This window comes from Jaculus jaculus, chromosome X (assembly GCF_020740685.1).
Source record: "Jaculus jaculus isolate mJacJac1 chromosome X, mJacJac1.mat.Y.cur, whole genome shotgun sequence".
Classification (NCBI taxonomy): Eukaryota; Metazoa; Chordata; class Mammalia; order Rodentia; family Dipodidae; genus Jaculus; species Jaculus jaculus.
In genome coordinates this window covers 39,432,962-39,455,637 of record NC_059125.1, presented here as the reverse complement: position 1 = coordinate 39,455,637, position 22,676 = coordinate 39,432,962, and positions in this window count along the sequence as shown.

Genomic DNA, 22,676 nt, shown 5'->3' with positions numbered 1-22,676 from the left:
CAACATGAAAACAAATGATCATAAATGTTGGCAGGGATGTGGAAAAAGAGGAGCCCTTCTATACTGCTAGTGGGAATGCAATCTGGTCCAGCCATTGTGGAAATCAGTGTGGAGCTGAAGATTGATCTACCATATGACCCAGCTATAGCACTCCTAGGCATATATCTTAAGGACTCATCTCATTTCCTAAGAAGTACATGCTCAACCATGTTTATTGCTGCTCAATTTATAATAGCTGGGAAATGGAACCAGCCTATATGTCCCTCAACTGATGAGTGGATAATGAAGATGTGGCACATTTATACAATGGAGTTCTACTCAGCAGTAAAGAAAAATGAAGTTATGAAGTTTGCAGAAAAATGGATGGACCTGGAAAGGATTATACTAAGTGAGGTAACCCAGGCCCAGAAAGCCAAGCGCCCCATGTTCTCTCTCATATGTGGATCCTAGCTACAGATGATTGGGCTTCTTGTATGAGAAGGAAAATACTTGGTAGCGGAGGCCACTAAGTTAAAAAGGAGACATAAAGGGAAGAGAAAGGAAGGGAGGAGGATACTTAATAGGTTGACATTGTATATATGTAATTACAATGATTGTAATGGGGAGGTAATATGATGGAGAATGGAATTTCAAATGGGAAAGTGTGGGGGTGGGGAGGGAGGGAATTGCCATGGGATATATTTTATAATCATGGAAAATGTTAATAAAAAATTAAAAAAAAATAAAAATAAAAACTAAAAAAAATTGTAGCATTAGTGATTAGTGGAAGTGGGAAAAGCATAGAAGAATTCTGATGGTCATGTTTTTACAACTTCTGAAACCAGGTGGTGGCTAACCTTCTATCATATAGTAGCTATTAAGATCTCCCAAACTGGTGTTTTATTAATGGGCTGAAAATGCAAACTTGAGATTCTCTGACTGCAATCTAATCAAGAAGTGTGGTTAGATTACCTCCAAGCATCTTCTAGTTTAAAATGCTGGAAATTATGAGGCCCATTACTGACAATAAGTAAGCTGTGCCTCTGTATTAGGTCTAATGATGTCATTATTTGATAATGTACTATTAAATTTAATCTCATAATATGTAGTTTTAATACTTTCTGTCTTCCAAACTCATACCCCTATTTCTTCCACCTTTCACTTCAAACATGTGAGTGAAATTACTACAATCTGTTCGATATCTGTCAATATATGCACTAACTTAAATAATAATCTCTGTCAGTGGGATATTAGTAACTTTCAGGGAGAAAAATTTAATAAACTAGATTTGATTAAAAAGCAAACAGAAAATTGAATCTTTGGGAAATTCATTGTTGTTGCTAGGGTGATTAATTATTCTGATTCATCTAGGACTTACCTGTTCCCAGGTACATAAGGCTTTCAGTTGTTAAAATAAGGAAATTTGGAGATAAACCAGAAGTTGATTTATTTCCCCAGTTGTTGCTAACTACTGTTTGACAAAGATGGGAAAGATGTGCATGCTTCCTTTATGGGTCAAAATCCAGTTTCCTTTATTCTCCTGGCTATTCAATGCTATCTGTTTCTTTATTACCTTTCCTTGCCTAAGGAAAGAATGGTTTCAGGCTGCTGAAGTAGTTGCAGGGTTGCCTATTTTTTAATTTTATTTTTACCATTTCTGACCTCTTTAAAACATATATTTTATTTATTTATTTGAGAGGGAGAGAGAGAAAATGGGATATTCATGGCCTCCAGCTACCACAAACGAACTTCAGATGGATGTGCCCCCTTGTGCATCTGGCTTACATGGGTCCTAGAGAGTCAAATCAGGATCCTCTGGCTTTGCAGGCAAATGCGTTAACCACTAGGCAATCTCACCAGCCCCCATCTCTGTCTTTTAATCTTTCATCCCATGGCAATGAGAGGAATAGAGTTGCAGAAAACATCTTTGGTTGGTTTCCATCTGCATGACAATTGTTCTTATGTGGGTGAGTATGCAGGGGCAGAAAGAGACACACATTGGGAAACATACTGCTTACTTGGAGGCACTGAACATAGCTTTACTTATGGTTGAGCAATAAGCCAGCTGGTACCCAATTTACATTGTCCCTTATTGGTTGATTACTTAGTTGAAACAAAAACAAATGCCTATTTTGAGGGAATTAAATAATAATAATTTTCTAACATAATCCTCATTTGTAATTTATTTTTTGTTTACTTGGTCCTGAAGACATCAAGTACTAGTCACACTGGAAAATTAATGTTCTTAGAGTGGTTTATTGCCACCATTCTAGATAAGTACATTGGGCTGAAAAATTAATAGTGGTGATGGATTGCTAGCATATCTGTTAATAATTCACTGAGTGGAGGCTTTCAAGTATGATACAGAATAACAAAGGGGTATTCTTCCATTTCCAGGAAGCATGATTCTTCTTACTAACCATACAATTATTATCTTCTAGCTTCTGTGGGCCAGGAATCCAGGCATAGGTTTATCTGAGCCTTTTGGTTCAGTATCTCTCATGAACTATAGTCAAAATATAGACAACTGTCTTAACTCAAAGCTCCACCAAAAAGGATTCATTTCTAAGCTTACTCACTCTTCTGAATGTTGGATTGCTTATCTGATCTGAGAGTCCTAGCTCTTCATCAGGTCTTAACTAGAAGCTACACTTAGATCAAGTCATCTCGATCTTATCAATATGGTGTCTTGCTTCACTGGAGTGAGAAAGATAGGAGCCACAGTCTTGTATAATCATGTGAATAAAATCATTTACCATATAGTATTTTTTAGGAACAAATCACAAAGTCCAGCTCACAGTCATGGAGTGGGGTTTGAAAATGTTTTTTTTATACCAGGAGTCAGGAATAATAGGTACCATCCTGAATATCTGTCTTTCACATAGAGATCGATATATACCACCTCTGAAACCTTGTCTGGATTCCTGGCATTGCCAACTACCTACTAGCTGTAAAGACTTTAAAAGTCTTATCCTCTTTAAACTCCAGTTTTTCTCATATGTTAAATACTTATAATCATTCTACTTCATTCCGAGTGTGGTTGTGAGGGTTGAAATATTAAAAATAAATTATTCTCACTTAACATGGCATCTGGAACACAGCAGATACCCATTGCTCAAGAGAGACAGGTAGGCTAGTTAGAGAAAACAATAGGCAAGGATGGCATTGTAGCAAAAATTCTACACAGAAAAATCTGTTTAATCTCAAAAGGATATTTGTGCATTTTGAATTATGCCTCTACACTGTGTTATCTTGGAGCCAGGCCTTTGTGCTTCTATATGCCCACATAGAAACTTGAGGAGGAGAGTAGGAGGATGGAAACTCCCAGCACAGAAACTTCTTACACGGTGGGCAAAGCTCCAATAGCCCAAATACAGCTTTCTCAAAAAAATTTCATAAAAGTACTGTCTTGACAATTCAAAGAACACTGAAAGTGGCAAAGTTATATTTGAGCGAATTTTTAAAACAGGATGTAAAGAAATCTAAGTAGAACACAGACTTCACATAATATACAGACATACATGGATTTACAATAAGGACACATTTTGACAAATCCTTAGCTTATTTCATCATTGTGTCATCATTATAGCATGTACTTATTCCTAGTTATGTGGGATTGAAGTTATGGCATCCATAGATGCAGAAGATCTCATGCATAAGAGCCTTAATTTCTGGTACTTGTCCGTGCTATTAAAGAAATGAGAATGTGGACAAATAAAATGATAAATCATGAATTATGTTATTTATTTTAGTGAGAATTAGGAGGGAAAACAAAATAGGAAAACCCAAGACAAAAAAAAAGGTCCCTCTCGGAGAAAGCCTCTGGGGAAGGGACTTATACACACATGGGAAGCAAGCAGGGAATCACCCAAAACAAAAATGGAACATTTTTAGGAAAAAAAGAAATTCTTCCCCTTCCCAAGTTCACTTAGGAAAAGAGCAAGCTAAGAGAGTTAAAGGGGCAAGCTGGGCCAAGATCCAAGAGCTAAGAGAGTTGCACACATGTGTCTTAGACATTATATAAATCAAATACCTAATTAGAATGAGCCTCATCATCAGACTTAGGGGTGCAATGGAGTTATCTTTATCCATGACTAAACCCTTAACAGAGGGAAATAGCAGCACCATTGCCATCTTCTGTAAAAGATGAGATCATTCAGGATCTTAGAACTTTAATTTCATATTTGTAACCCATGGTGACACTCAGGGAAAATACTAGTGATGTCACAAGTATAATTTATTTACTTCATTCCCTGAACTGCCTTACAAATAAAATCCCTCAACTCAATAAAAAGAAACCCAAATGACAACATCATATTGAAGACAAAAATAATAGAGTGACTCATTTTAGTATTCATTAGATTAGGTTGTACTTAAAATCTTTGACTAACAAGTTTTTCCCCAAATATTTACCTTTAAATGTGTCAAGAGGGTCTGGTAATATTAAGTCCAAATACAGAATATTTAATCTGTACACAGATATAAAAAATTTCTATAAATTTCATTTTGTTTCAGAGTAATTGCTCCAATCCCTACCAATTGGTATGTGGATAGATTTGTGAGCTCTTTCTGCTAGGCAGGCACCTGCTAAAGCCTCTTGTGTCCCACAAGTGTATGAGCCCATTCCCTAGAAGCTTATTCCTAATAGAAGTAAGGGAGATTTTCTCTATCTCCCTGCCCCCTTCCCAGCATGGGAAGGAGAACTTCTTTGGCTTGGGCTTTCCTGCTTTGATTTCCCTCCCAAATCTCCCTAAAATAAATCTTATAATCCACAATGTACCCTTCACTGGGTCAGTGTTTTCTATTCTTTGATAACTTGAATAAGGACCAGAAATTGGGGTTCATGGATCTGGAGTCTCTTATATCTTATAGAGATCTTATGGAGGCATTCCAAGACTCCAATCCCACATCAATATGGTATATACATGGTGTTGTTTATTTCTATTAACCTGTATTCAACATAAAAAGAATTTAAGGGCCAAACAATGACCAGGAAAATAATTTTGAAAATCACAGTTTTCAAGAAACTGTAGCCAAGATAAAAGAAGCCTTAAGGACTTTTTTCAATATATTTTATTTATTTATTTGAGGGAGAAAAAGAGGAGAGAATTAGTGCACCAGGGCCTCTAGCCACTGCAAACGAACTCCAGATGCATGAGCCCCCTTGTACATCTGGCTTACATGGGTCCTGGAGAGTCGAACCAGGATCATTTGGCTTTGAAGGCAAATGCCTTAACTGCACAGCCTTCTCTCCAGCCCCAGCCTTAATTTTTTTTTTTTATGAAGTACCTTGACAATGTAGATTGTGTTGGCCTATGCTGGAACTCACCTTTTTATATTTCACTTGGTAATGCTTGGGCTGACACTCAACACATTATAATTTTATTGCCAATAAAGTCTTTAGAGATGAATCATGAAGAAAGATGAAGAAGTATTTTTCTTTCACTTAGCAGCATTCGTTAATAGCCATGGAGCAAAGGCTCTTTGTTAGTTTCTATTTCCAATATCTTTTACCATTCTCACAATTGACTTCTTGTGCTCCTTAAGTAATAACTGCCAAGAACACACACTCTTCAGAAGTCTGGGATGTAGTTCACCTAGGGCTGATCAAGCTCCTGAAAATTTGGCACCATCAGGAAGCACCCTTTCATTGGATAATTGGAGTCCTTCCACCAAACCTCTTATGTTCCCTCAGAATTAGATCAGGGAGTTGTTTCCTTAGGTAATATCTTAGTTCTCCCCTTTTATAATTATAGCTTTCTCATCATATGTATGAATGGGATTGTTTGTATTAGATCTCCTCCATTTTAATATGTAGCATGATATTTCTTTTGATGAATAGTTCCTAACAGGATGACCAAAATCAAAACTTATCCTAGAGAATTTTCTAGACTACAAAAATACAGAGGATACTTGAGGGACCTTAAGACATAACATCTATAAGAAGCCCAGAAATGTCCATAAACAACTATGGGTAAATAATACTAAAACTTTTATAGTGAGCTAAAATGTTGTTCAAGTATGAAGCCAACCAGCAAATGCTTTTGGATATGTAAAGGTTCAGGAAATATGTTCTGTCGATATATATTAATGAAACAAATAATTTTCCAAGAAAATTATGAAGAGTACTGTAAATAAGCCACTAATAGCCTTGACTTCATTTAATTATCTGTCAAAAATAAACTAAGATAGTAGATTGACAATGTAAAGTGTGGAAACAAGGCAATGAAATTACTGACAATACTCAGGAGGTAAATGAAATATATACCTTAAAAGTTATTTTACATTTTCAGAAATGCAATATAGTTAATTGTACATTTGGTTGTTTTTAAAAGCAGGAAACTTACTAAACTCTTTAGCTCTAGTATATTATAAATTCTTTCAAATTTCCTACACCAACAATTGGCATCATCTTGCCAAAATGACAGTTTTCCCACCCATTAAAAATCTTATATTTGGGCTGGAGAGATGGCTTAGTGGTTAAGCGCTTGCCTGTGAAGCCTAAGGACCCCGGTTCAAGGCTCGGTTCCCCAGGTCCCACGTTAGCCAGATGCACAAGGGGGCACACGTGTCTGGAGTTCGTTTGCAGAGGCTGGAGGCCCTGGTGTGCCCATTCTCTCTCTCTCCCTCTATCTGTCTTTCTCTCTCTCCCTCTATCTGTCTTTCTCTCTGTGTCTATCACTCTCAAATAAATAAATAAAAAATTTAAAAAAATCTTATATTAACTTTAATTTTTATTCTATTAACTTGACTAAGATGCTGAACAAAATGCTACAAAGTTGTAAAAGCCCTCTGATCTTTCCTGCTCTTAAAGGTATTTCTGTCACTTTATCCCCATTGAATGCAACAATTTCTATGCCATTCATAGATGTGCTTCATAAGATTATGTAAGTTAGAGAGTTACAGTTTACTGAATGTTAGGATCATGAGTGATGTCCTGGTGCATTTTCTGCTACTTGAACCCAATTCCACAGAAATTTATGTCTCACAGGAGTAGAGACCAGGTATTCTAATAAGGGGAAGGCCTTCTTCCTGTATTATACAAGCATTTCATTTTGAAAAAGAGAGAGAGCAGAAAGACAGAGAACAGAAGAGAGAGTACTCTAAACATATAGGTTTTAGAAGTTTTACTTATCACAACTTTTTAATTTTTTTTGTTTATTTTTATTTATTTATTTGAGAGCGACAGAGAGAAAGAGGCAGATAGAGAGAGATTTTACCTGAGAAATTTTTATGCAACCTCAGGTGTATAGGTATATACAAATCACACACACATAAACACATATACATAATTTTCATGTTCATTAAAGTTGAAAGCAAATTACATACTAATGAGGTATATATGCTTGTTTATTATTTTTGAGGTAGGGTCTCACTGTAGCTCAGACTGACCTGGAATTCACTCTGTATTGTCAGTGTGGCCTTGAACTCACAGCGATCCTCCTATCTCTGCCTCATTAGTGCTAGGATTAAAGGCGTGTGCCACCATGCCTGGCTATGTTTGTTTAATTTGCAGAAAGAATTAAATCACTGCTGAGTATTTGATGTTGTAGGACACAGATCATACTCAATGTTTTAAAGTTATGATCAATATTCTTATTTTATAATAATTAATACTGAGAATGCTGATTTGCATAAATACAGAGTATGAATTTACAGACATGTTTAGGGCCATTTCTGAAATTGTTAGAAATTCTCTGCCAAAGTTCATTCATCAGCTTATAAAAATAAAGTCTGAAACTTAAACAGCAATTTTTAATACCAATCATTCAAACACAATTCAATCCAAAGATGTACCAATTTGTTACTTATATGTGGAAGAATGATAGTAGGAAAATATTAAATGTATTTGTTTATTTAAGCCATTATGTTTGTATAAGAGGATAAAAGTTGTATGTGCAGTAAAATCCCAATTCATCACATTTGTGTCTTATATCTCCGAGCTGTGGTGTTTCAGGGCAGTGTTTGTTGGCATGATTCAGCATGATTACATGCAAGTGAGTGTGGTCATTTGAATGTGAATTCGTCCCCATAGCTTCATTTGTTTGTGACTAAGCCTCATAAATAATCCTCAGCTGGTGGAAATATGGGAAGTGGAGCCTTACTGGAGGAGGTGTATTGTTGGCAGGCTTTGGGATGCTGTTGCAGTCAGGTTCACATTGCTGGTAACCAAGAGCTGCTTGTGGGGAAAAAGTTTATTTTGGCTTACAGACTTGAAGGGAAACTCCATGATGAAGGCTTTAATTCCAAATTGCCATCAGCTGGGGACCTAACGTTCAGCACACTTAAGTTTATGGGAGACACCTGAATCAAACCACCACATTCTGTCCCTGGCTCCCATAAACTGATAACCACACATGATGTAAAATGCAATGCATCAGTCCAACTTTAAAAGCCCCCATAATTTTTAGTCAACCCTGATGATATTCAAACATTCCGATAGTCCAAGGTCTTTTAACTGAGCCATAATACTAAATAAAATAAAATTAAATTAAATTAAAACATAATGACACAGAATAAACATTCACACTGCAAAAGATGGCATTGGGCATAGCCAAGAAATATTCAACCAATGCAAGATTTAAAACAACCAGGGCAAACATCAAACTCTGTAGTACCAAGTCCAATAACTAACCAGTGACAAATCTCCAAGTCTGGTAATACTAAACAGCAACGAGTCTCTGGAGTTACAATTCCACCCCGCCAGCTAGGCTACTCACAGTTTCAAAAAACTTCATTCAGTGATGGCAGCACTCTTTAGCAGCTGTCTTGTGATCCCAACATCTCCGCTGGGTCTCCAATGCAACTCACAGTCCATCATCATGGCTCCATCCAGTATCCATGCTGGCAATCCAGCAAACCTACTTCACACTGCCCAAGCCAATTCCTATATATAAGACTGTGTTACAAATTCAATTCTTATTTTCATTTCTTATACTCCATAATACCAGGTGGAAGGCCAATTTGTTAATCCAGGGGGAAATAAAGCAAACTTTGAAGAACAGGACACTCCTTCAGCATTCAGACCCCTTTAAAAGACTGCATTCTATCTGTTGTCCCAATGCAGGTCAGTTGGCCCAAACTTAAAGGTTGTTATCACTCATACAATTGCAGCTGAACAGGCAGCAGTCTGAACCCAAAGATACCATTTCTTTTTAAAAATTATTTGTATTTGTTTATTTATTAGAGACATAGAGAAGGAGAGAGAGAGAGAATGGGCACACCAGGGCCCCTAGCCACTGCAAACGAACTCCAGATGCATGCGCCACCATGTGCATCTGGCTTATATGGGACCTGGAGAATTGAGCCAGGGTCCTTAGGTTTCACAGTTGTGTGCCTTAACTGCTAAGCCATCTCTCCAGCCCCTCTTTTTTATCTGTGCGATATTCCTCTGTTCATACCAGTCCATTTCTAGGCAATGTAACCCTGCATAAGTTCTCAGGACATGGGCATAACGGCAAGCCTCTCACACAAACTGTTTCTACCTCAGTCCAAGCAAAGCTTTCTCCCCCTCATAAGTCAAACCTCACAGTCCATAGTTCTTACTGCATTCAGGTATTTAAACTCTAACCACGTGATAGTCCATCAAGCTGTACTTACATTACTGCAAGATGTCTCTTAGGCCAAAGTTTCAAATCCTTCCACATTCCTGTAAAATGTCAGCTCCAAAAGACAAAAAGCCACATAAGTCAGGTTTCTAGCAGCAATGATCCCACTTATTGGTATCAACTTTGTTGTTGCAGTCAGGTCTGCATTGCTGGCAAAAAACACCCAACCATGAGCAGCTTGTGGGAAAAAAAAAAAGTTTATTTTGACTAACAGACTTGGGAAGCTCCATGATGGCATGAGCAGAGGGTGGACATCATCTCCTCAGCAACACTGTATGCACAATATCAGTAGAAGAGTGTGCCAAACACTCGCAAGAGGATGCTGTCTATAATACCAATAAGTATGTCCCCAAAAATACACTGTCTCAGGAAAGCTCTAATGACAGTTTGCCATCAGCTGGGTGTGGGGCTCCTTCCCGGTCAGGTAGGTAGTGCTGAGGGAAGAACCAGGCCTGCTGGTTCCTCCCTAGGGGTTGAGAAGGATGATGAGCGTCAGACAACTCAGAAACCTCTCCTGGCCACTGGAGAAAAACCACACTGAGTTGGGAATCTTTTCAATGCAGGAACTCACAGAAAAACCTCGCTGTATTACTCTGAGCAGTTGCCTATATAATGTTGGGGACCAAGGTGGGGATTTTAGGATGGAGACAGTGGTAAGGGCCAATAGTAAACTGTAACTATGGAAATGGTAATTATAATTGCCATGCGGAGGTGGTAGGCCAGAAGCCATTAGGTGTCTTGCTGAGTCCTAGCTGGCCAGAGACAGGTCGCCTTTCAGAGCCCAACAACTGGGGACCTAGCATTCAGAACACCTAAGTTTATGGGGAACACCTAAACCAAATCACCACATTTTAATGCCAGCTTCCCCTTTCCAGATCTCAGCTCACTCTCTTGCTGCTTCCTGACATGCTTCTTTCCTTGCCATGATGAAACTTCTACTCCAAACTGCAAGATGAAACACACTCTTTCCTTCAATCATCTGATTCTGGTTGGGTGTTTTGTTTCAATAACCAATGGTAATGTAACTGCAACAGTATACATGTTTTCTGATCAGAAACCAGGCTGCACTTAAGTAGTGTGACACAAGGGAAGGTTGTTGTCAGCACCACCTCAGATTCATTATGCATTTTAATTTTGATTAGTTTTTTGGTTTTCTCTGTCAAAAACCTTTAACATTTTTCAGATGTTTCATGACCACCCCCACACACACAATTTGAAAATCTGTGCCCTAGGAAAAACAAAAATGTAATTAAGCAAATATTTTTAATGTTTCTATAGCAAAGTGACTCTTGTGATAACTAACCCATGGATAGAGTGACATTAATCCATTTGTTAAGGGGTGCCCTACATGACTTCTTTAAAATCGCATGTCCTGGGCTGTGGAGATGGCTCAGGCCTAAGGGCTTGAGTTTGAGCCCCGTGTAAAAAGCTAGTTAAACCTAGGCATAGGAGTGTATACCTGAAGCCCTAGCACTGAAGGTATTGGAGAAAGGAGGATGGCTGTGGATGCCTGGTCAAGCAGTCTATGCAAAATAAAATTTAAAAAAACCAACCAAACAAATACCACAATGGCAGGAACTCCAGGTTTAATGAAAGACCCTGTTTCTAAGAAATAACTCAAAAGAATGATAGAGCACGGCACCCAAAATCCTCCTTTAACCTTCACATGTGTGTACACATGGCAAAGATGTCTGAGCACACACATGTGCATTCAACACACACACACACACACACAAAATTCCTAAGATCTTATGTCTCAATACTGTCAGAGTGGTAATTAAATTTTAATATGCACTTCGGAGAAGTCATCCAAGTCAATAAGTAGATATTTTCTTGAAACTCATTTTCAGCATCTGTATGGTTATTCAACTTTAAATGTTCAATGTAATGAATCACATAGATTAATTTTCCAATATTAAATCAATCTTGCTTTCCTGGGGTAAATTAAACTTAGACAACTTTTTAGTTTTTGCTTTTATTTTTGTTTGAGGTTTTAAAGAGATCAGTTTTGTTTTGGTTTTCTCTATTGTTCAGGGACATCTTTTCTTTTTTAAATTTTTTTTAAAAATAATTTTTGTTCAGTTTTATTTGAGAGCAACACACAGAGAGAGAAAGAGGGAGAGAGGGGGGGAATGAGAGAGAATGGGCATGCCAGGGCCTCCAGCCATTGCAAACGAACTCCAGACACATGTGTCCCCTTGTGCATTTGTCTAACGTGGGTCCTGGGGAATCGAGCCTTGAACCCAGGTCTTTAGGCTTCATAGGCAAGTGCTTAACCACTAAGCCATCTCTCTAGCCCCATGGTCATCTTTTCAAACATTTCTTGATTTATTTTGCTAATGTAATCTTTGAAGCTCTTTTATCTATGTTCACCAAAAAGAACAGACCACAAGTTTTTCTGCTTGTACTGTCCTTGATTGATTCAATAATCATGGTTATTATATAACGTCTATATGTATATGTATATATATTATGTATATATTTTACATATATATATTATAAGGTTATTATATAAGGGTTAGCCTCATCAGTGAATTGGTGTATGTGTTTCTGTGTTTTTGCATATTACATAGCCTATACTATATCAAATTTTATGTTTTCCCTATTTGTCTGAAAAAAAATATACTACTCTAGTTTAGAAATGCAATGATCTAAGTGTTGCAATGGTCCAAACTTATTACCATATGTATTGTTTTCTTTTTATATTAAATTTTGAGAGAAACAGAGAGAGAAAAAAGAGAAAGAGAGAGAGAGAGAGAAAGTTAATGATAATGGGTGTGTCAGGGCCTCCAGCCACTGCAAATGAACTCCAGACACATTGCATCTCGCTTACCTGGGTACTGGAGAATTGCACCTGATTCTTTATTCTTCACAGGCAGATGCCTTAAGTGCTAAGCCATCTCTCTACATCTTATTGATTTTCTGCTTAATTTAATTCCTGTGGTAGTGTTAATTTTTCTATGAATATAGTGGACTTGGTACTTTCTTCCTGCATTCATATTCATATATTACATGTGCAAATCATAATTTTGATGACTTAAAATGTACAAGATAGAAACATCTTTACCCTCCTCTTGAATACACAAAACCCTAGAACTTGCCCTGATAACCACCCACCCTGCAAACATGATTTCCCAGTATATTAGTTCTATCCTCTTTAAACATTTTAATGCACACATTCACCTATTCTATTGGTTTACATTTTCAGTTTGGATTCCATCCATTATCTTTCTTGCTTGCATGGCAAACCTTGCACCTGAGATGATTTTCTCTTGCTGAAATTATTGCCTTTTAGACTTTAAAATGATAGGACAACAAAGCTTTGTGGTACAGTGCTTTCTTAGCATGTGTGAGGCCCAAGGCTTAATTCTCATCACCACATAAAGGTTTTCTTTTTAAAACTACTATATTTTAATGAGGTTTGATTAAGAATGGCATTTACTTCTTGTTAATATAAGTTTTGCATTGCATTTTTAGTTTTGAACATAGTTTTTGTGGGTACAAGATTGTAAGTGGGAAGTTCTTTGATCTCAAAATATTAAAAATATTGCCTTCTGGCCTCAGTTGTGGATACTGATATAACAACTTTCTCTTTTCTTTCTTTTTTTGAGGCAGAGTCTCACTGTGTAGCTCATGCTGACCTGAAATTAATTATGTAGTCTCAGGGTGGCCTTGAACTCACAGCAATCCAACTTCCTCTGCCTCCCAAGTACTGGGGTTAAAGACATGCACCACCATGCCCAGCTCACAGCTTGCTCTTATAAACAGTTATTATCATTATTACTTTCTTTGTGGTTTCTTCCAATATTTTATTTGTCTTTGTTAATACTCATATTCCACTCAGATATATAAATATGTGGATTTGTTTTTACATTTGAAATTCTGTCAGTAATTCTGGCAATTTCTCATCGTTTATCTTTTTGAATAGTCTCTCTCTCTCTCGCCTCCCCCTCTCTCTCTCTGTCTTGTGTGTGTGTGTGTGTGTGTGTGTAATTCTTGGTGCTGAAGACCTCACATATACTAAGCCTTGTTCTACCACTTTGCTATACCCTCATTCTTTCCTTTATGCATTTTATCTCCCCTGTTTGAGTTAGTCTAAATTGTTTCTTTAGAGTTCTCAGCTGGTATTGCTGCAACACATTCCTCTGGTGGCTCAGCTTCTTTCCTCCCACATTGCTGTAGTGCTCCATGACTGCTGCTCCCAGCTGTATCTTCCTTCTGTTCATGTGGCATCCATCCAATGCCTCCCTCAGGAAACATTAATTTAAGTGGAATTTGTTCCCAACACCCTATCAAGTTGGTAGTCCCCAATTTTGCCATTTCCTCGAAATTCTTGCTTCCCTCCTCTGCTAATACAGAAACAAGTCCAGAAAGTCATCTGGCTAATAGCACATCCCAATGAAAGAACAGAATTCAATTTAAAATGATCCTTTTGACATCTCTATTTTGGCCTTGAAAAAGTGAATCACCCCCTTCCCAAACCCAAAAAGAGTAAGGGAAAAGGTGATAGCAATGATAAAAAATTCATTGCTTTTCAGGGCATGGAGAGATGGCTCAGCATTAAGGATCTTACCTGCAAGGTACCCACAGAAATCCAGATGAGCAATGTGATGCATGTATCTGGAGTTTATTTGCAGCAACTAAAGGTCCTAGCACATGCCCATTTTCTCTTTCTATCTCCCTCCTCTCCTTTCAAATTAATAAATACATATTCAAAAAAAATTCCCTTTTCTGATACTATTGACAAGGCCAAGGCCTCTTCTCTTGTACTCAAATCCCCTAGTCCACCCACTGTATTGACTAATAGAGGAGTGGGTGGGATATTTTTACTTTTTAATATTTTATTGACAATTTTTTATGTGTACAAAATGCATTTTAATCATATTCTCCTCCCATGCCTCTCTCTGGCTTCTACTCACCCATACCTTTTCTACTGAACACCTTTCTCCCTCCAATCAGACCATCTACAATTTTTTTTGTTTGTTTGTTTTTGTTTTTGGAGGTAGGGTCTCACTAGTCCAGGCTGACCTGGAATTCACTATGTAGTCTCAGGGTGGCTTTGAACTCATGGTGATCCTCCTACCTCTGCCTCCTGAGTGCTGGGATTAAAGGCATGTACCACCACGCCTGGCTTCCTCTACAATTTTTAATGTTTTTCTTCATTTTATTTTTGTCATATTTCTTCACCCCTGATGAAAATCTCAAAATAAATTTCCTTTCAAGGGATTAGTTTTCTCATTAGTCTTTTGTAATCAGCTTTAGGCATTAACTGTAATTCTAGAGAAACAGAAAAATTTTAATATCTGGTTATACATAAAAGCAATATTTTTGAGAGATATTGCCCCAACCATTGACATACTCAGTTTATTATAGTCATTTAGGTTCCCAACTCTACTCTTCAATATGCTTTGCTTTAACTCAACTAATTAAATGAATATATGTTTAGAAGGATCACTAAATGTCCTTGAGCTCTTAATTTTGACATAATAAATTATCTTCAAACTTCTAAAATTACATTCACTATAGACAGTTTTGTAAAACATTTTGGAATATATGTAATCTACACAGCTTTATCTTCAGAATTCCTCAAAATAATAGCAACAAACAAAAGCACCTGTTTAGATTTCCAAATTAGAGTGAGTATAAGCACAATCTATTGATTATTTTGGTGAACACATACTGGCATCATCTATTAACTACTTTAATTAGAGGAGCCATCAATTAAAATAAAGTAGGCCTTGGGCTAGCACTAGTCATGGCAGAAAACAGTCATGATCCACTAATTATTTAATCAGTAGTGTAACTTAGTGAATTAAAGGACAGTAGAATTCTCATAAAAACAATTTTTAATGAAAATGTATATGGCTTTGTTAAACATGGCCAAAAAGCATAAAAAGAAAATAATAACCCCAATATATATCCTGACTAGAGGGCATGAAGAAGCCTAATTCTAAAACCAAGTGCTCTGGATTATAATTTCTAGTCCCAGAAATTGGTTAAACCCTATAGGGATCTGTTGGTCAGAGAGACCTATGAGTTCCCCTAAACAATACAGGCTTCTGTCAAAGCACTTGATTACCTGCTAAGGATAAGTAAGACTCCATTGCTGAAGATACCAAAAGCTGCCAACCCAAGACACTGCAAAATCATACTGGAATTTAGAAGGAGGCCAGATCCCTAACAGCTAGCACTCATAGTGCTAGAAAGTACTACACGAACTGCTGGGGGAAATGACCACTAACATTGTGAATAAGCAGGGGATTGTGATAAATATAAAACCACCCAGGTAAACAACATGCACACACCTGTGCAATAGTGACACCCAGCCTAGGTGAGTAACCAATAGCTCTCTGATTAGATAAGAGGCCTTCTCAATGGGAAGGAACTCATAGTTTGTACCAAGAACCAAGTTAGAATCCTGTGGAGATGATGGTCATGGACTCCAGAGAGACGCTCCCACTAGTCTTTGGCCAAAAACAGTGGTTACATCCATCAGATCTCTCTTAATTAAATATGCTTACCCCTTTAATATATGATACTCTCACTCTCCATTGGAGAATCTCTTCTCTTTTTTACAAAGGCAGTGAAAACCAGGTAGAACCCAGATCTATCAACATGACAAGAAAAGATAGATGACTCCCTGTCATGAGGTGAGCCACTACTTTCACATCAGCCAGGGTTTGGGTGACACCACAGAGTTAAACGTGAGTTCTGTCCTCACATGAATATGACAACCTGTATCAGGGAGATGGTGATAGACACTAAAGACACTAAAAACATATCACAGCAGAAATCCAGAAGCTGCTGATAGCTCAACACTAAGGTAGACTTAAAATACACCTACCATGGCTCAGGGAACATTGCAGAAGAATGGAGGAAAGATTATAAAGAAACACAGCTGGGAAGGAGTATCCAGAGGCATTGTTGCCCTTCAATGCCTGACTGCTGCATTCACATCCCATAACCCCATGGTGAATAACAGTAACCCTACTGAGGTAGGCTCTCAATGGAATTTGGGTCAGGAGGAGAAGAATAAGACCATCACATGATTTGTCCATACAGCAAAGTTTCTATTTAATAAAATGTACCTGGCCTACACATAGTCACTCTTAATATCTTGTCAAATATCCTTATCAATAAATATTGCCTTCTAAAAATCATCTTTGATCATGCTTTTGAGTATACCATGGGTTTCCACTTCAAATGCTTTTCAGTATTCACCATAAACTTTTTATATGCTTCCATTTTATGGACAATAAAGGACTGGCCAGGGTCCACCTGCAGAGGGTTTGGTCTCCCAAATGGAATATAAAGAGGTATGGAAGCTATTAAGAATCAGCTAGAAAATATAAGTTACCTATAATTTCAGGGAACTTCTACAACTTCGGTAAAGAAGTCTATATTTAAAGTCATGATAATATGCTGATTTTGTCCTGTTGATCCCATGCTAATGTTAAATCAGTGATGCATTCATTTTGGTTTGCTTCTGTGTGGATCTTCTTTATAGCTGTCTTTATAATGTCTTCTTTAATTGCTAAGCAGGACTGCCACCTAGCTTCAGTTGTCTAGTTTAAGCTTTCAGAATGCCAGAGCTTCCATCAGATAATGACTTTTCAGGATAAAGTTATCCTCAAAAGCCTTTATCAGTTCAAATACCTTTATCCCAGGTCAAAAAAGCTCATCATCTCAACAATTATCATTCAAGCACTGCTACATTTTCATTGCAGGTAATGAAGACTTCAGAAGAAAACGCAGAACAATTTCTCTTTGTGTCAACAGAACATAACATGAATGAACAGAAATTTGAGCCATCCAGAGGATGGAACAAAGAGGAGTATGCCATGATCCTTGGTTAATGGTGGTGGTCAGGGACACCTTTTTTCTACCAGGAGATCCTAAGTTTCATACATCACTCACACTATAAGATGCCTTGTAATAGAAATAATTGCTTAATGACCATCAGAATCAATAGTTCTTAACTTTGGCTGCACATTAGAATTTTCTGAGAAGCTTTTAAATAACATCAATTACTAGGTTCCATCTCCAGAGACATTGATTTAATTGTTCCAAGATGCTTCTTGGACACTGGATTATTATATGCTTCTGAGTAATTCTAGTGAACACTACAACTTCAAAATACTGGTTTATATTAATAGAAAAAAAGAAGAAGCCTCATTATGTCTATAATTTAAAGTATACAAGATGTCAGTTGGAATACATGCTCAAACTTTGGGGGAGAAGAAATGTGGAAAAAGAGAATATTTTGGTCTTTGATCCTTTAGTGCTATCTCTGACAGTAAAAGAGGGAGATATTAGTGTTGGTACCAGGACAAAGTTTTTAACTATAATAATCTGTGCAACTTGGGACCTACTGTCGCTGCTTAGAGCTGTTTCCATCTCCTCTTGATTTCATAACAGCTCAATGTTAAGCAATGCTGAAGTTTTAATATTTCCCTGTTGGACACGTTTTTAAGTCACTTTTTAAAAACATGTGTTAGCATCATATCAAATTTTCCAATGACTTTTTGGAAAGATAATATTTTTCTAGTTTAAAAATGCATTTTCTGCAAATGGCTTATAGGCAAAAAGCACATCTTTAAAAGCAAGTTACTAACTCACACCAGACCTATTTTCATCTAGGGATGTTGATTTTCTCCATGAGGCAAGGGAGACTTTAAATATTCATGAAGTCTTCAAATGAAAACATGTAAATTCATTCATCATTCATATTTCTACATTGAAATTTTGTATGGAAAAGTATCCCAAGATTGTAGCTGCACATAATACAGCTTAGTTTTGAAGTCCAATGTCCCTCACTCCAAAGCCCCGGAGTCACTAGCATCCAATATAGGCTATGTCCAAGGGTGTTCTTTAGGCACATTTTCTATTTTTTTAATTTGGCAACTATTCTATACAAGGCTGTGTTTGCTTGGTATTGAAGAAGATTTAAAAAAAAAACAATTTAGAATCCTTCTCAAAAATGCATTTTCTCAAAATTCTTAATTAATGTCCCTTTTACTATTCATTGCAGGAGATGGAAAATAGAGTAAACAAATATTGTCACTAAAATATTTCACTATTATTGAATATTCTCTAAGAATTTCAGACAAAGTTTAATGAAAAAAGTTTGTAACTATTTGGTCTAATTACATTTTCAGATCGTATGTGAATTTTATACACAAAGTGGGCCCATTTCCCATTAACAAGGATAATTAAATGTTAATGGAACTTAAGACATTTGTGAATGCATAGTCTTAATTAATTACCTTTATTGATCAGCTTTGTTCTTCTGGTAAAATGAAATGTCTCTGAAGGCTATTTAAAGAGTAGAAAGCACTCTGTAAATGGCAGCCATTATTACATCACTGAAATGTATATTTTAAAACATAAAATCCTCAATTTCCTGGAATGATTTGGTTCAATTAGTTTTCAATATTTTCCTTAACCTGAGAATCATTTTAGCAAATGAAATCCACATAGGAACTCAATATATGAAACAGGTTAAAAGCCAGCTCTTTGAGTAAAAGTGAGAAGAAACCACTGGGGTAGGAATGAAGTTCTTGCTGGTTCAGTTCTCCCTCCTATCCCCCTTCCCCCAGCCCAATCCTCTTTCAGAGCAAGGACACAGGAAAGGAGTAAGATAATAAAATAACTGTGGGCTTTGAACATCTGCATTTTATTCCTACCTTTCTGCTAAAATAATAGCATACTTCCAGATGTTTATTTTTGACTTGAAGGTAATCATTATATTCTGCCAACTGTCTGACACTCAAGGAATAATATATGAGCCAAAGGTGATAATTATGGCAAGCTTTTATTTCTACCAGTGAGAGTTACTGATATCTGAAATGGTCTATGCTTTTAGAATAAAATTATTACTAGTCAACAATAATAACAAAAGCAATGATTCCACAGAGAAAATAGAAGATAAAAATGGAATTGCTGAGTTTAAAAAAACATTGTCAAGTGGTTTGAATGAGATATGTCCCCCATAGACTCAGGTGTTTGTGATTAAGCCCAGTACTTTTTCACCAGCTGGTGGAGTCCTGGGGAAATGAGCCTTAGAGGGGATGTTGCCAGGGTTGGCCCTTTGGGTCTTGATGGCTCAGCTCATCCTTGCTTATGTGACAATATGCAATGTTCTGCTGTTTGTTTTTGCTTTGCTTTCCCCACAATGATGAACTGTCCCCTTGAAATTGTTATTAGTAACAATAAGTTCATAAGCTATTTCAGTTTTGTTAACTACAATTTACCAAATACTCCATATTCATTTGGTAATGTGGCCATTGTCAACCACAGGTTCCTTTATTCAAATATTAACTACTAGTATTAACTCTCAGTTCACACATTCCACTTTTCACAGTAATGTGTATGTGTGCATGTGTGGATCTGTGCATGCGTATGTGCATGCACATATGTATGCATCTAGGTAGGTAACAGAATGGCTACAAGAGGGTTAAAGAAGCTGCAGAGTTCAAAGAAGCCCTATTGAAGACAGAAGCAGACACAGCTGCAGAATCTCCACAGCTGGCTAAATAACATATCATTAATGAATCCAGTTGGAATACTTTGGGAGGACTTTGCAGAACTGAGCTGGTTCAAGACACAGATGTTTGAGGTAAGTGGAGGCAAAACTCAGAACAGGGTCTAGAGAGACAAATAGCAATTCAAGTTGGCAGTGGAAAGCAGGGCTGAGATAAATCCTTGGGGATAGGAAATATTTGTCTCCTAATTGAGCTCTTGACACAAATACTGAATAGTCCAACTAATGACAGATCAGTCTGCTGCAGTCACTGCATTGTTAAGTGTCCTTTCTTTTATGTGTTCTAGGTGAGAAGGTTGCGTTGTTCATTGGCTTGGAGTATTCAGTTAGTCTACAGACCTGGTGTCTCTAATATGGTTTTTATAAACTTATGTTCCCATGTGTTCCCAATTTACTTTAATAAGCTTATAAGTGATACTTTTCTTTACTTGCACAAATAAGTTATTTGTGATTCTGTACCTTATAGTTCATGCTAGGAAGGTGGTGGTGTCTATGAACAAACAAGATGTAGAGTCCTTCTGCCTCAGCATTTACAATGAAAATGAAGACACCTGCTGCTTTGTAAAATGGAGTCACACAGGGCAAGACACAGCCTGAATGCCACTGTTCCACAAAATACAGTGAAATTTTGAGCAGGGCAGTAACTTAGAATAGAACAGAGCCTCATCTCAACAGTGGAAAAATTAGGCTTCGGGCATCCATCTTGGCTGTACTCTCATAGCTTATATTTCTGCTAGTTTTAAATATTAAGAAAATAGTGAAATAATGAACAACTCTCAGCTTTCTATCATCTTGGGACCTATCAGCTCTTTAGGTATTTTTGAAGCAGGAGAAAAGAGGTTAGACTGAGATCCAGAGAACCTTGTGCAAAGGCTGAAAAATTAGCATGTGAAAATAAATTGGTGAAGAAGAAGGCTGGAATTTCCCCCTGCAGAGGTACTCTAGTGTCTGATGTTTCATTATACATTTTCACACTCTTACAGGGAGATTTAAGATGCTAATGAGAGGGTGTTGCATGGAATTGCATGTGAAACTACAAGCAACAGATAGAGCAAGTATGAGAAAGCAAGCATGCTAAGTGACTGAGACAAAGGCCCATGTTATATAAATGACACAAAGATTCCACAGTATGTGATAGAAAAGCCTCAATCTTTTGCACAACATGGCTGTTTGAACTACTAAACTCTCTTTTTCAAGCCCATTTCCCCCTCTTTGGAAGTGGATATTTTCCCAACAAACTGCCTTGTTTCTGCTGCTACTATGTGTGTCTGCACAATTCTTTGTTAGAGGACACAAACACCTGGAACTTATCTGGACATACCTTTCAATTCCCTTCCCTATATCAGCCAATATCACATCTATGTATCAAAACATACAGACCAGGGATGACTGCCTAAGGGGTAAAATCTGTTTGTGTTGTCAGTCAATTTCTACCTCCAGGTTAAAAAACTCAAACATGGCATTTTGTTCTATTCATTTTCTGATTTCTCATTCAGGAATTCTGAGTGAGATCTCTGGCCTGTCTATGATCATCTCATAGTTGCAAAAATCTCTAAAGAGGCCACAGGGAATAGAGCTGTTTGCTCTCGTTAGCAGGGAAAACAAAGCTCTGTTTATTCATCTTTCTAATGTCAGGGGAATTCTGGTTTAATTCCGACACAGGTCTGGGTGTTGATTTCACACAGAGTAATCCCTTTGGTGTCTGTGAAATTTCAAAGGCAGCCTCATATGAGCCCTCTGACTCAATACCTTGTGACTAGGGAAAACTGGGTGTAAATAATACACTGTAATTCTCTTTTAACATGTGATTAGCAAACAGTTGTGAAGACAAATCAAGTCAATAAGATACCAGTGATGCTTTTCCATTTATCCAGAAACGAGGAATAATTTCCCTTTTGTATAATGCTGACCTACCATAAATGAAAGATGGGAAGTCACTCATGGAAGCAAATGCTACCAGTGTTCTGTTCATAATATCTCCAATCCCTTTACCACTTTAAAAATATCTTATTTATTTACTAGAGAGAGGGGTGAGGGACAGAAAAAGAGGATGAGTATGCATATGCCAGGTCTCTTGCCACTGCATCTGTCTTTAGATGGGTACTGTGGAATCAAACCCAGGCCATCTGGCTCTGCAAGCAAACACCTTTAAATACTGAACCATCTGTTTAGGCCCTACTATTTTTCAAAGACAGTGTCTCATGTAGCCCAGGCTGTTCTTGAAGTTGCCACTACACCAGTTTTGTTCAATGTGTGACTCAAACCCAGTGTTTCATGCACTTAGTATTACCAGATGGTTGTCCCATGAAGCAATGTCCAGGTTTTTAGTGTATCCATCAATGAATTGGACAAGTAGCAGTAGTGACAGTACATATTTGTTGAAGTGACAGTAAAAGAATAGAACAAATCCATTCACAATGGGCTCCAGCAAACATGTGGCTTAAGTGCTTGGAGTATGTTTTTCTTGGGGTTCCTTTTTTGAGTTTAGGTGGAGGGAAGATTCGATCCCTGAGAGTAGGAATGGAGTGGATACTTATCCTGATTGA